Source organism: Plecotus auritus (genome assembly GCF_963455305.1).
Source record: "Plecotus auritus genome assembly, chromosome: 8".
Lineage (NCBI taxonomy): Eukaryota > Metazoa > Chordata > Mammalia > Chiroptera > Vespertilionidae > Plecotus > Plecotus auritus.
Genome location: NC_137782.1, coordinates 122,343,272 through 122,357,181, shown reverse-complemented (window position 1 = coordinate 122,357,181; position 13,910 = coordinate 122,343,272). Strand labels below are relative to the sequence as shown.

Here is a 13,910-nt window from a genome sequence, read left to right as displayed (position 1 = left end):
TCATTCTTAATTTGATAAAAATTATCATAATAAACTTAGAGCATCATAATTAATATTGAAACATAGATTAGTAAAAAGGTAAAGATGTCATACATTATTAATTCTATATAACTTTTTAATAGTTGTAACCAATAAAATAAGGCAAAATAAATAAGAATTTTAAATAAATAAATAAGTTCTACCCTCCAAATAGGGTCTTTAAAGATAATAAATAAGTTATGAAGAAATGATATAACTCCACATGTAGAAAATAGAAGAAACATACAAAATGAATAATAGAGGTTAAGTAACTAAATGCAAAATTAATATGTAAAACTCAAATATATTTTAATATTCTAGCAATAGGAAGATAGAAATTAAACTAAAATTTTAAATATAATAGCATCACAAGGTATAGATATTTATGAATAAAATATGCATTGAAAATAATTAAAAAGAGCCACATAAAAAAAAGAAATGTATTTGATGTTCATAGATTTAAGTATTCAAATTGATGTTAAGCTTTAACACAATCCCAACCCAACCTATGTGGCTCAGTGATTGAGTGTTGACCTATAAACCAGGAGGTCACAGTTCAATTCTTGGTCAGGGTACATGCTTGGGTTGCTGGCTCAGTCTCCAGTGTGGGGTGTGTAGGAGGCAGACAATCAATGATTCTCTCTCATCATTGATGTTTCTGTCTCTCTCTCCCTCTCCCTTCCTCTCCGAAATCAATAAAAATATTTTTAAAAGATTTGACACAATCCCAATAGTAACTCTAAAACAAATTTTATTTAAATATTCTAGCTGACATTAAAATATATACACATGTGCAAAATCCCTTGAATAGCCACTCTTAAGCAGAAGAATGTGGAAATTATTGCACCATGATATAATAATACCATATATGATATTAATATGATAAGTTAATAGACTAATACAATAAAATGGAGACCCCAGACAGAAACTCAGGCTTTTATACACATTTGACATGTGACAGGTGGCATTACACACTGTAGACTTCTGGAGGAAGGCTAGGTCATATATTAAATGGTTATGGAAAAATTGAGCATCTATGTACATTGTAAAGGAAATGAAGTTAGGAAATGCAGAAATATGTGCAAAATATAACTTATTAATATTAAGATTATATAAAGTACTCCCACACATTAGCATGAATGGGACTACAACACCCACCAATGGATAAGATAGATAACACATGCTACCCAAAAGGCAAAATTTAACACATATGTAATACCTTAATCAATAAAGAAATTAAAAAAGGCAAAATTCAAATGACCAATGTCCATGAAAAGGTTTCAAGCTAATTATCAATTATGGAAGTGCTAATTAGATAGATAGATAGATAGATAGATAGATAGATAAATAGCTAAATAGATGCCACAAGAAAATCTATCTTTTATCTTTTAGAAAAATGCTAAATAGTAAATCAAGAAGAAATGATGGAATTAACCATTGAATTTGGCAAAAAACCTGAGAACACTTGGAAGAGGATTATTCTTCAGAGCTTCAAGATAAGAGTCCAGCCTGGTGGGCATCTTGATTACAGCTTTCTGAGACCCTGAGCAGAGAACTTAGCTGAGCACACCCAGGCTTCTGGCCTACGGAGTGGTAGGATACTAAATGTGGGTGGATTTAAACTGTCAAGTTGGTAATAATTCATTAAAAGTGTAATAACAATTGAGTCAAAAAAATTTTTTGATGTAAGTTTACAAATGAGGAGAATGAAATTCTTTTTTGGGAAATAACATTTTACTCAATTGGGCTTAAAAATGAGTGTTCCATATATCTAATTGATCACAGATGTTCATTTCTAAAATCAATTCATTATTCATGAGCCATACAAAAATGGGCTAGATTTGACACTTGAGCTATTGTTTGCCAATGCTTTCCTTAAAACAGTCACAATTGTACATGTGTAATTACCTATGTTTTCCCCTGAATGATGGTCTGAAGACAAAATAAACCAACAGGAATGAGTCTGGGTGGGAGGCAGGAGGAGGAACTTGTGTTTTAGGAGGGAGAGGAGTGGGAACATCTGAGCCACCACTGCCTGTGCTTCTGATGATTCCCCTGGAGGAAAATACCTTCTTTGGTAATCTTTCTGCATTAGCATCTGTAGAAAATATCAATTGATGCCAAAGTCCATCACGGAAAATGAATTTTCCAAAAGGGAGAAGAAGAGAAAATATAAAGGTACTCCTTTCATACAAAAACGCAGCCAAATCACATAGATTCCTTCTTACCGTCCCCTCCCTTTCCCCAAGTAAAATTGGTGCCATTTGTGAGAACATTAACATAAGTAAATGACAAACTTTGCAGTAGATTTTACCAATATCTGAGATTGTGTGATTGTTTTGCTGAAATAAAGATGATTTCTTCAGCAGAAATGCATTGCTCTAAGTAATACTGCATTTAAATCTGTGGCACTCCAGCATTTTCAATATTTTTCTCCAGAATAAGGTCCCAAAATTAAGACCCCCCAAAATGGAGTGATACAATTTGATTCAGTGCTAGAACCAGCGAGGCAGTGGTTATTGCTTCACAGAAATGAAAACATTTTGTTATTGTTTTCTGGGGTAGAAAATGAGCAAAATAATATATAGCATAACTATAATATGAGCTCAAGGAGAAAACGGCACATTATTATAAATCATTATGTGAAACAGAAAGCAAGGAACAGCCATGAAATCTCCCCTGGATTCCTTCATTTTGGTTGAGAAGCTGTTTGGTTTGTTTTGATACATTCATAATGTAGTGCGGAAACGGGTTTACTAGATATATAATGCATCATCCGGTTACCTGTAAAAGAGGAGGAAACTCCTAGGGAATCAGTTCAATGGCATTTGGGAAAACCCTTATGATGCTCACTCAGTACCTGTTGATTAAAGAAGTTAAAAAGACAAGGACTGCCTAAAGTTCTCTGTGAGGAGGATTTCTCAGACTTTGTTGACCCTTTCAAACAGAAGATGACAATTATTCCATTAGACGTTAGTAGGGACACAGATTGCACAGAGAGCTGACCAGAGTGGGAGACTTCAGCTGCCATGTTCTCTGTCTGTCCTGGTTGAAGGCAGCTAAAGGTCATTTATAAACCTCATGTCAACTTCTAGAAGGTCTGAAGGCACTTGTAAATCTCTGAATTTACCAGCACCTTTTCACACATGACTCACTATTTAAAAAGAAAAACAAAGAGAGAGACAAAAAAAAAAAAGAGAGTAAGAAATGTGACTAGCTTTTGAAATAGTAGTATAGTAACATGTGGTGAGGCAAGAAGCCGCTCTAATGTGTTGGTAGTAGAGAATAACAAGTACAAATTAATCAGAAATGTGCTAATAATCTCTTAAAAACTGAAACCTAAAAACGTTTGTCAAATATGGCTGCAAATTCTTTTGCTTAACAAATCAATAGATCTCATTGGACTTCACAGCTTTCATTTTGTAAATGCTTTCTGAATACCTACTGTTTTCAGATATTACATTAAAAACCAATTCAGTCATAGGTAGCTAGACCCACGATGGGACTCAGCAATTGACTGTGCTAGAATTTCCCTGGCCTCTGAAAAATAAATGTCAATGTCATCCTCCAGTCACATGTCAAACAAAAACTTTTACCCATTTTACAGATTGGGAAACTATATACAGGAATTAGATGGCGATAGGAATAGCTCAGTATAGTTTTTTAAAGTCCAATACTTAGAACGGGACTAACTCACATCAAGACTTTTCTGCTGCTTCTCCTTATATCCTACCTTTTATTTTTTTCTAGACTCAGAAAATTCTGAAAAATAGCCTTGAAATTTAAGCTCAAAGGCCAGTTTCCAGATCAATTATATACCAATTCTGTGGCTTAGGCACCAAATTTGTTTCTATGAGCTTGATTTCCCCATTCCTAATACGGTGACAATAAGCTAACCTATCTTTTCAAACAAGGTTTTCTGAGAATTCAATATTCTTGATAAAATATAAAGCAATACACCATTGCAGAGTGTAGAAGCTTTTTAAAGATATTTGTGGCTGGAATAGTAATTTATTTTCAATTTTCTCTATACTATAACATTGTCATATTGATGAGGAAAATAAGACATTTTTTGGGGGGGAGACCAGCAGCTTGACTCTGTACCTAGTTAACTAGTATCCCTAATGCACATTCCTGATAGCTTATAGTAGTCACTGCCCCTTCCTTATTATTTGGTCTTGCAAGACTTATTTACCTAAATACTCACATTTTACAGAGGCCATAAACCATGAACAATACACAACCCCAAGAGGGAGTTATCTGCACTGGTGCCAGGCCTGGACTTTAGGTGTGGTCTCATGGCCCCCATCCCAAAACACAGGGCTTTTTGCAAAGCCTGCAAAAGGTCCGGAAGTCTGATCGTTATTTGGGGACAAAGAAACCAGAGGGTATAAAAAGAAAGCTTCCTCCACATTGGTTTGCTCAGGATTTGGAAACAGGCTCCCCTGAGTCACAGTACTAGTACATCTGGAAATAAATGGGCTTTTCCTGTATCTCTTGGTACTCCTGTGTATTTTTCGGGCACTTGGTAAATTCTGTAACAATATAGTTATGCAAAGATTGTACATTGTAGGGCTTTTTCATTTCAATTTATTCTTACTCAGTGTTAGTGTGTATTGTCATTGTCCGTGACACCAAGTCATATAATTACCTGATTGCTTAGAGGTAGTCAGTCACTTTCCACAATTTTAGCTATTGTTTCTTTTGCTATTGGGGGAGTAAGTAAAGGTATTTGCACCACATCTACACCTTTTGTATTGTTATGATTGTCTTCCTTTGGATCAGTATGACACAGTATTTACTTTTGTGGGAAAAATATTGCTATTGGAGCTCAAATACATTCTATTCTGCTGGGAAAATTATTTACTATTCATGTGCATTGATTTCTTAATAATATTATCAAAATCTAAAATACACTATTCTGTAAATGAAATCAAATGTGTTTGGCCAGGCTTTTCCCTTTACCTGAAGAATCACTTCCTAACTTGTAGAGTCAGTTTAATCTGGAAAATGTCACTGTTTTCAGTACCAATCAGCAGGAGAGCACCTTGAGTCAGAGGCACACTGAAGATAGGGAAGAAGGGATGGATGTAGAAGAAAGTGAAATGGCAGGTGATGAAGCCCCAGCAACTTGCTCCATTCCAATTGATTGCAATCTGTATTGAAAATCCTGGTCACTTCAGGATTACTTCGCAACTCTGTGCAATGCTATGAGATTTCATGGAAATTTTTTTTCTAGTATTCAGAAGTTCTAGCTGTTTTCAAGAGTTATGAATTGGATGATACTCAGTCCTCAAGATAAAAGGTGGTAGAATTAAAAACAGGAGAACATGTATATTTTGCAAAATGTTTAACAAATGAAAATTGATGGGTTTACAATTGTGCAATAGTAACTTTCAATGACACATCCTATATCAGGATCTCATCTTATTTCAATGTTCTCAAGGGACAGGTCAAATTCAAACTATATTTTAACTAATGAGCAATCACTCTGGATTGAAGATACTACAAAATCAGTTTATTTAGTACTATCTAAAAACCCACCTGTTGGAGAAATATTTTCAAAGAGGGCAGAGCATTAAACACTGAAGAAAACTGGAACTCATGGAAAAGTAAAGTCTGCCCAAGTTTTGCAAAGGAAAATAAACCTCAGATACCAAGCTGATGAGAGCAATATGGAAGAGAACAGTAGCAGAAGTTTTCACAGGGAAAGAACCCAGCACAAAGGGTCTGATGGGAAATTGGTTAGCAAGGCTTTGGGATCTCTGCCCTGGTAATATGAAAGCAGGTACATCAGAGACAAGGGGATATATGCCAATTTTGAAGGTATACTTTGAAGAAGCCTTTGAACAGGCAAAGCCTGAAAATGAGACTATGAATAATTCAAATTATGGTTGGAGAGTCTTGAGACTATCAGTATGGAGAGCCCTCATTTCTTTTAGCCAAGCAACCAACAGTTTTAAACTTTGCCAGAATATCTTGAAAATGTGGTAATAAAGTTAGCCAAGGAATTACCACCTCCTTCTGAAGAAATAAAAGCAGATGAGAGTGAAGATGATGATGCTTTATTGAAGGGAAACAAAACCCTGATGTTCTGGGAGACAAACCTGCAGCAGGGGAACAAATAGAAGTATTGCAAACAAATTGGGTGAACAATGGAAAGTTTGGGCTCCCTAATTGGAAATAAAACACTCAGAAATTATAAATTAGACAGGTTGAGTGTGAGAGTGAAGAGATGAAGATGAGAGCTAGGAAGCTACTAGTTGCCTGGCAAGATCAAGAGGAAGTACATGCAATGCCTGGGATTCTGATTACAAAGCCCTGAGTAAGTGTCCACAGGTCAATGTTTCAGAGATTCAGCAGAGGTGAGAGTTGGCAGGTAAAATGCTGAAAACACAGAGAACTTTTCATGGTGATGAAATTTTACTGTATGATATCATAACGATAAATATAAAACATTAAACATTTGTGAAAACCTACAGAACCATGCAGCACAAACAGTAAACTTTCAAATGCATATACATTAAAAAATTAAAAGGTCTGAAGATCCTACAATATAATGCAGAATATGGAAGTTGATTCTAAATATGTTATAAAGGGCCCTGGGCAGGTAGCTCAGTTGATTAGAGTGTCAGCCAGATAAGCCAAGGTTGTATGTTAGATACCTGGTCAGGGCACATACAAGAATCAACCAATGAATGCATAAATAAGTGGAACAACAAATCAATGTCTATGTCTCTCTCCTGTTCCTTTCCTCTCTCTCAAAAATCAATCAATCAATAAAAAGTAAAAAAAAAATTATAAATGTATAAAATATCATTAAAGGTGATAGGAATAAGGTACTGACCTAATTAACTTTGGAAATAAATGGCATCTAAGACTGAAAGCAAATGGAAATACACATAAGCAATGTACTCCAGTTGACAAAATTATTTTTCTACAATGAACTAACAATTCTGAAACTATTATACATGCAGAGTGGAATTGGAACTTAAGTACATGAATGCCGGATGGTGGGAATCAGGTTTCTCCCTGTTGAAGTGGGAATGTATAGGTAGGGGGAGAGGCTAGAATGACCTGTGTGCTGATAAATTCAAGTTGGAGATCCTATATAATAAAAGCCTGATATGCTAAGAGTCCGGTTGTCTGGTCGTCCATTCAACCAATCAAAGCGTAATATGCTAATGATATGCTAAGGCCGCACAACCGCTCACTATGACATGCATTGACCACCAGAAGGCAAATAGTCAACCAGTCGACCAGTCACTATGATCTGCACTGACCACCAGGGGGCAGACGCTCAGACCGGTAGGTGAGCTTGCTGCTGAGGTCTGGTCTATAGGGACTGAGTGAAATGGTCCAGAGACACCCTGGAGGCCTCCCACATCCCTCCCCAGACCCAATCATGCACTGGTGGGGTCCCTTGGCCTGGCTTGTGCCCTCTCGCAATCTGGGACCCCTTGGGGGATGTCGGAGAGCTAGTTTTGGCCTGACCCTGCAGATCAGGCCGAGGGACCCCACTTGTGCACAAATTCGTGCAACAGGCCTCTAGTATTAGTATAAACTCATGACTAGCTTTATATAGATACATGTGGTTACATATAGAAATTTTTATAGATATTTGTATTTACATGGATTAATACCAACACCTCATCTATTTTCTTGATGTATCAGCTGACAAAGTCTACAAACAGCAACACTCTAATAATGAGCACACCTAGCATCTAGATGTTGGTTTCTAATACATCCTCTAATGAAAGTAAAGTATCCTTGGAAAATGGCTGATTCTGGCTGTTTCTAGGGTTAAAGAAGAAAAATACAAGATAAATTGGAAGCATTTTGTAATGCCAGAAAGTTGGTGGAGTGCTCAAAAGCAAAAAATCCCAACTGTACATTGATAGGGGTATGTCACAAGTATATAAAGCCAACCGAAAGTGCTCCCAATGCCCAAAGTTAGAAAAAGTCGAGAAACAAAACAAATAAAATAGTATTGGATTATACCTCAAAGTACAAAATAAATATACATGACTCCTTATATTGATATAAGTAAGTGATCAGATACAGAAATAAATAAGGAAGAAGAGACGAATCTCAGAAGAATTATAAATAATATATGGAAATACTCTACTCTCAAGGAAAGGGAACATAATTCCCCACCCCTTGGTATAGGCATTCATAGTGACTTCTCCCAATGAGCACATTATAGAAACACTCTATGGAAAGGGAGGAAAAAAGAGCAGTTTTGCAGTGGAGGAACCTGACAACCTACTTCAGCCAGGTGATCAAGATTTATTACAATGACTCTATATACTCTTGATATGATGACAGAAATGGCCCTCTACTTCTGAGGTCTTCTTCCCCTAAATCTATATTCCATAGTCTAATTAAAAAAAAAATTAAACTGGACAGTGAAACATCCTACAAAAGACCTGATCAGTACCCCTAAAAACTCTCAAGAACAAAATCTGAGAAACTGTGTCAGTCAGGAGCCAGAGGACATGATTCAACTAAATGTAATGTATCGTGAATGGGGTCCTGACACAAGCAACAAAGGGCAGTAGGTAAAAACTAGAGACACATTGGTTCATTAATTGTCACAACAATTGTAAGAAATGTATTATACTAATTTAACATGTTTCTACAGAAGGAGGAAACTGAGTGTGAAGTATTTGTGAACTACACTAGACAAAGCATAAGCTGCCCGACCTACAAACCAGGAGGTCACGGTTCAATTCCTGGTCAGGGCACATTCCCGGGTTGCCGGCTCCATCCCCATGAGTGGGCTTGCAAGGCAGCCGATCAATGATTCTCTCTCATCATTAATGCTTCTATCTCTATCTCCCTTTCCCTTCCTCTCTGAAATCAATGAAAATATATTTTTTTAAAAAGCATAACCTCACCCAGTATACAATTGTATAAATCGAAGAAATCACAGTAGACAGAGATCATTGCTCTTTGAGAAGTTGCCTTATAAACTTGTTCCTAATGATATAAGATACCTCCTTTCCCAAAATGGGATGTTTTAGTTGTTGAAGACTTGCATTGGGATTGTTGGAAAGTATAGGTTCAAACAGTCCGTGTAGGATTATTTGTTTCTAAGAATCTTCCCTGAAATTATACCATGTTTTAAAACCAGATTTTTAAAAATGGATCCCTCCATGCATCTGTATGAGAAATACGTACCTGTTACACTTGTAAAAAGACAAGGGACTTGGCCTTCCTACAGTTTTTCTGAATCATACTCTCCAGGGATCTTTCTCTTTTAAAACACTGGATGTCATCCAAGGCTGAACATTGGTCTATAGAGATTTAAAAATAGTGATGTCTGGGTCCCAACCCAAGAGAGTCTGTTTTAATTGGTCTGGAGTGTGACCTGGGCATGGGTTCTTTTTAAACACTCCACAGATGATATTAATGTACAGTTAAGGTTAAGAACTCCTTTTGCAAAAATAGCTCCCCAGGTGGTTTTTATGCATATAAAATTTGAGAACCACTTCTTTTAACTAATTCCTAAGCTGCCTTTCCTATACCAGGTGACCTTGTCAAATCTGCTCAATCAGGGATCTATTTTACAAATGCCAAGTGACTTCCGAGATTTAAATGGCAATGCTGGAATCCTGATTTAGTCAAATGCATTTCCCCACGTTTAGAGTCTGACTTGAGTATATCATTTATTGAACCATATTCTAGCTAATAATTGCTAATGTACCACACTACAAGCTTTTAGCAGCTCTCTTGTTGTCTTTAACTGACTCTCTTGGTCTGGATTCACTCATATCATATTATCTACTGGTTCCCTGACCCTGGAATTGTAGCCCACAACCTAGATTTCAGACATATAATTTTATAATACATCATCTGTATATTGTACTGTGTGTTCACCTCTCAAAGTCAAGTCTCCTATCACTATTTATCCCCCGCTTCCCCTATTCTACCTTCACCCACTCCTCTCCCCCTCTGGTAATCACCATACTGCTGTCCGTGTCTATAAGGTATGAGGGTTTTTTGTTTGTTTGTTGCTTAATCACTTCACCTTCTCATCTAGTCCCGAAATCCCTCCTCCCATCAGTCTGTTCTTTCTATCATGAGCCTGAGGTAAGGGAGCTATTATCAAAAGAAAAGAAAGGGTTATTTTTAGACATTTTTAGGCCAGGACATTTTTGGGGGAAAGGAAATACTAAAGATACACCTTTATAAATGATGTCAATAGCCTCTTCTTTCTAATGGGGAGGGGGTAAGTGGAGAGAGCCCAAGTGACAAATTACCTCATTGGTGTTGACCAGAAAATCCCAGACTGGTTGATTAAGATTATATTTTTGGGAAAAGCTGAAAGAGCAGTTAGATCAGGTCTTAAATGTAGATTTGGCTTTAGCATAAGTGACACCATTTGGACCTGTGGTATTCTGTGTAACACATTCTCTTTCATTTTCATTACATTAACTGATTTTCCAGTAATGAATCCAAGCATACAATAACCCACACTTACATAGTGTATTACAATCATGAATCACATAATGACAGGAATATGTCCTGAGAAATGTGTTACATAATTTTATCATTGTTTGAACTTCATAGAATATAATTACACAAACCTTGGTCATATAGCTTTTTTCACACCTTCACACAAACCTAGGTCGTATAGCTTACTTCACACCTGTGGTATTCTGTGTAACACATTCTCTTTCATTTTCATTACATTGACTGATTTTCCAGTAATGAATCCAAGCATACAATGACCCATACTTAAATAGTGTATTACAATCATGCATCACTTAATGACAGGGATATGTTCTGAGAAATGTGTTACATAATTTTGTCATTGTTTGAACATCATAGAATATACTTACATAAACCTAGGTTGTATAGCTTACTTCACGCCTTGGCCACTGCCTCTCCATATTGACCATTCTCCCTGATTCATTTTAAGCCTTCTCCTTCTTATAATCCCTGGGCCTCTTTATTTTTTGTAAAATTTCAGATGATTTTTTTAAAGGGGAGGAGAAATGAGAGAAATAAAAGTATATTGCTTCTACACAACAAACCTGGGCATCATGTTACTAAACTGAATATCATAGGTAATTGTAACACAATGGTAAATATTAGTGTATCTAAACATATGTAAATATAGAAAAGGCACAGTAATAATGTTAGTGCAAAAGATTAAAAATGGTATACCTGTGTAGGATACTTACCAGGAGTGGTGCTTTCAGAACCGGAAACTTCTTTGGGTGAGTCAGTGAGTGAGTGATGGGTGAATGTGAAGCCTAGGGCAGTGGTCAGCAAACTCATTAGTCAACAGAGCCAAATACCAACAGTACAACGATTGAAATTTCTTTTGAGAGCCAAATTTTTTAAACTTAAACTGTATAGGTAGGTACATTGTTATTAACTTAATTAGGGTACTCCTAAGTGGGCCTTTGCTAAAAATGTTCTCAATCTGATTGAGGTACGTTCGCAGAGGTTGACCCCTTCCAACTCTCCCATCCACACTTGTCTTGTATACTTGTTTCATCTATCTCCTTTCGTTCATCCTCTCTATATGTCCAAACCATCTTAACATACCTTTCTCAATCCTCGACACTACATCTTCTTTCACTCCACAACGTTCCCTAAAATTAACTTAATAAACTTTACTTAAGGTTTTAAGTCTTAGTTAAACTATAGGTACATTGAATAAAACTTGATATCATACTTAATAATGATATTATTTATTGATAAAATTAAATTCCTTACAATTTACCTTACAATATCCATAAAATTAAATCATGGCAATGACTGACAAACACTAATGTGAACAATGGCCTTGCATCTCCTTGGAAAGTTGTGGTAAGTCAGGTTTGTATGTTGTTGTTTTTAATTTTAGGCACGATTCCAGGTTCTCATCAATAAGATGACTTCTCAATTTACTCTTGGTAAGGTTCATGCTTAAAAATGATTGTTTGCATAAATATGTAGACCCGAATAAGAAAAGAACAGCAAACGCTAGTTTTTTCATTTCATTATATGAGTCAGGACTACTATTCCAGGTGTTAAAAATCAACATGTCTTCCTTCTTTAAGTCTTTCAAAACAGACCACTTGTGCTGTGAACTAAGTTCACATTTGTTTTTCTCCAATATTTCTATATCAGCACAAAGACATTCAAATTTCGAGCTCCACAATTTTTTGTTTTTTAAATCCAGCAATTGTATTTCAAAGTTGCCAATGTCAATATTAAAGGGAGAAAAATTTAATTCTGTTACAGTAACATTAAGAGGTTTTTTAACAAAGGCTAAGGTCGCTTTGCTGTTTCTGAATTCCTGAAACCTGTTGAGAAAAGCTTCCCTCATATTTAAAAGTGTTGTTTTGAAATAGCAAATGTCAATATCAGAATTATTTTCTTGGTGATGTTTCAACAGGCTTGGAAAGTGAATCAAAGTTTCTCTTTCAAAATCTTGAGCAAAGAGGTAATTTGTTTTCGAATGAAATAACTTCTAACATCAAAAAAATTGTGTTTCCTTTCCCCTGTAGTTTATGATTAAGCTGATTTAGATGAGACATAACGTCTACCATGAAATAAAATTTTTGGATCCACTGATCATTCATTAGTTCTAGATAGTGAACACCCTTCTGAAGGAGAAATGCTTTAATTTCTGTTAATAAGGAAGCGAAACGTTTCAAAATGTTTCCTCTTGATAACCAACGTACCTTGTTATGCAGCAGAAGATCTGCTTACTCACTCTCCATTTCAACTAAAAATTATTTAAATTGGCGATGATTAAGAGCTTTAGCTATAATGGAGTTGATAATGGTAATCACCAATTCCATAACTTTGCAAACTTCTGGAAATGTCTGCGCACAAAGCGCTTCTTGATGAGTGATGCAATGGTAAGTAAATATCTCGTGATTAATTTTTTCTTTCAAAATAGCAACAAACCCGTTTCTTACGCCAGTCATACTTTTTGCCCCATCTGTTGAAATTGAGACAATTTTATCGAGTGGAATATGATGTTTTTCAACGCACTCAATTACAGCATTTGCTATATCCTCTCCACGTGTTTGACCTTTGAGTGGCAATAATCTTAAAAGTTCTTCTTTAGGACCTGTAGATGAAATAAATCGTACAAAAAGTGAAACTTGCGCTGTATCATTTATGTCACAAGACTCATCAACTGCTATTGATAAAGCTGAAACCAATTTAAGATCTTCGACTTGCTGGTCGGTTATATTCAAAGACATTTTGACTGTTCTATCTTTCACTGTTTTAGCAGACAATGGTAACTCTTTAATTTTTTTTTTTAAATATCTGCTTTGTTCTTAAAATCCCGAAATAGCTCTTCGGATGCATTTATAAAACAACCTTTTATGTATTCAGCGATTGTATATGGTTTTCCTCTCTTAGCAATCTCTTGACTAACCACAAAACTTGAAATATTAACATTGTTGGAAGATTGCATCCAGTAATTAAATACAGAACTTGATTTTTCTTGACTCTTCTGAAGTTCCTCAACTGCTTTCTTCCTTGTATCACCAACAGGATATTTAGTACTAAATGACACGTGTTTAGTTGTAAAGTGTCTCTCCAAATTTGATTTCTTGTTATGCGCCTATTTTTCCTGACAAATAAGATAGATCGGAAGGCCATTTAAGTTTTGAATAAACGCGAAAGTCTCCGTCCATTCAACTTTAAATTCATGGTTTTCGTCTTCCGTTTTTCTTTGCTTCTTCTTTGTAGCCATGTCAAACAGGGCACCTTAAAAAAAAGTTTCATTTTATAATAATAAACCCACCAACACAAAATAATTACAATTCTTAAATTGATGACAAAAATACCTGTAGGATTTGCAACTGGTTGGAAAAATACAGGTAACTTTATGCTTCGAGTAGGCACTTTTGTCACCCACGTGAGATTTG

At 35.8% G+C, this 13,910-nt stretch overlaps 1 pseudogene across 1 annotated transcript in view; it reads left to right on the top strand.

Annotated features, from left to right (window-relative positions):
• Positions 1–6,343, top strand: part of LOC308256671 (THO complex subunit 1-like) — a 30,856-nt pseudogene extending 24,513 nt beyond the window's left edge. The window contains exon 2 of the transcript in view: positions 5,586–6,343. The product of the transcript in view is annotated as a THO complex subunit 1-like (transcript). The remainder of the gene's footprint in view (positions 1–5,585) is intronic.
• The last annotated feature ends 7,567 nt before the right edge of the window (positions 6,344–13,910 follow it).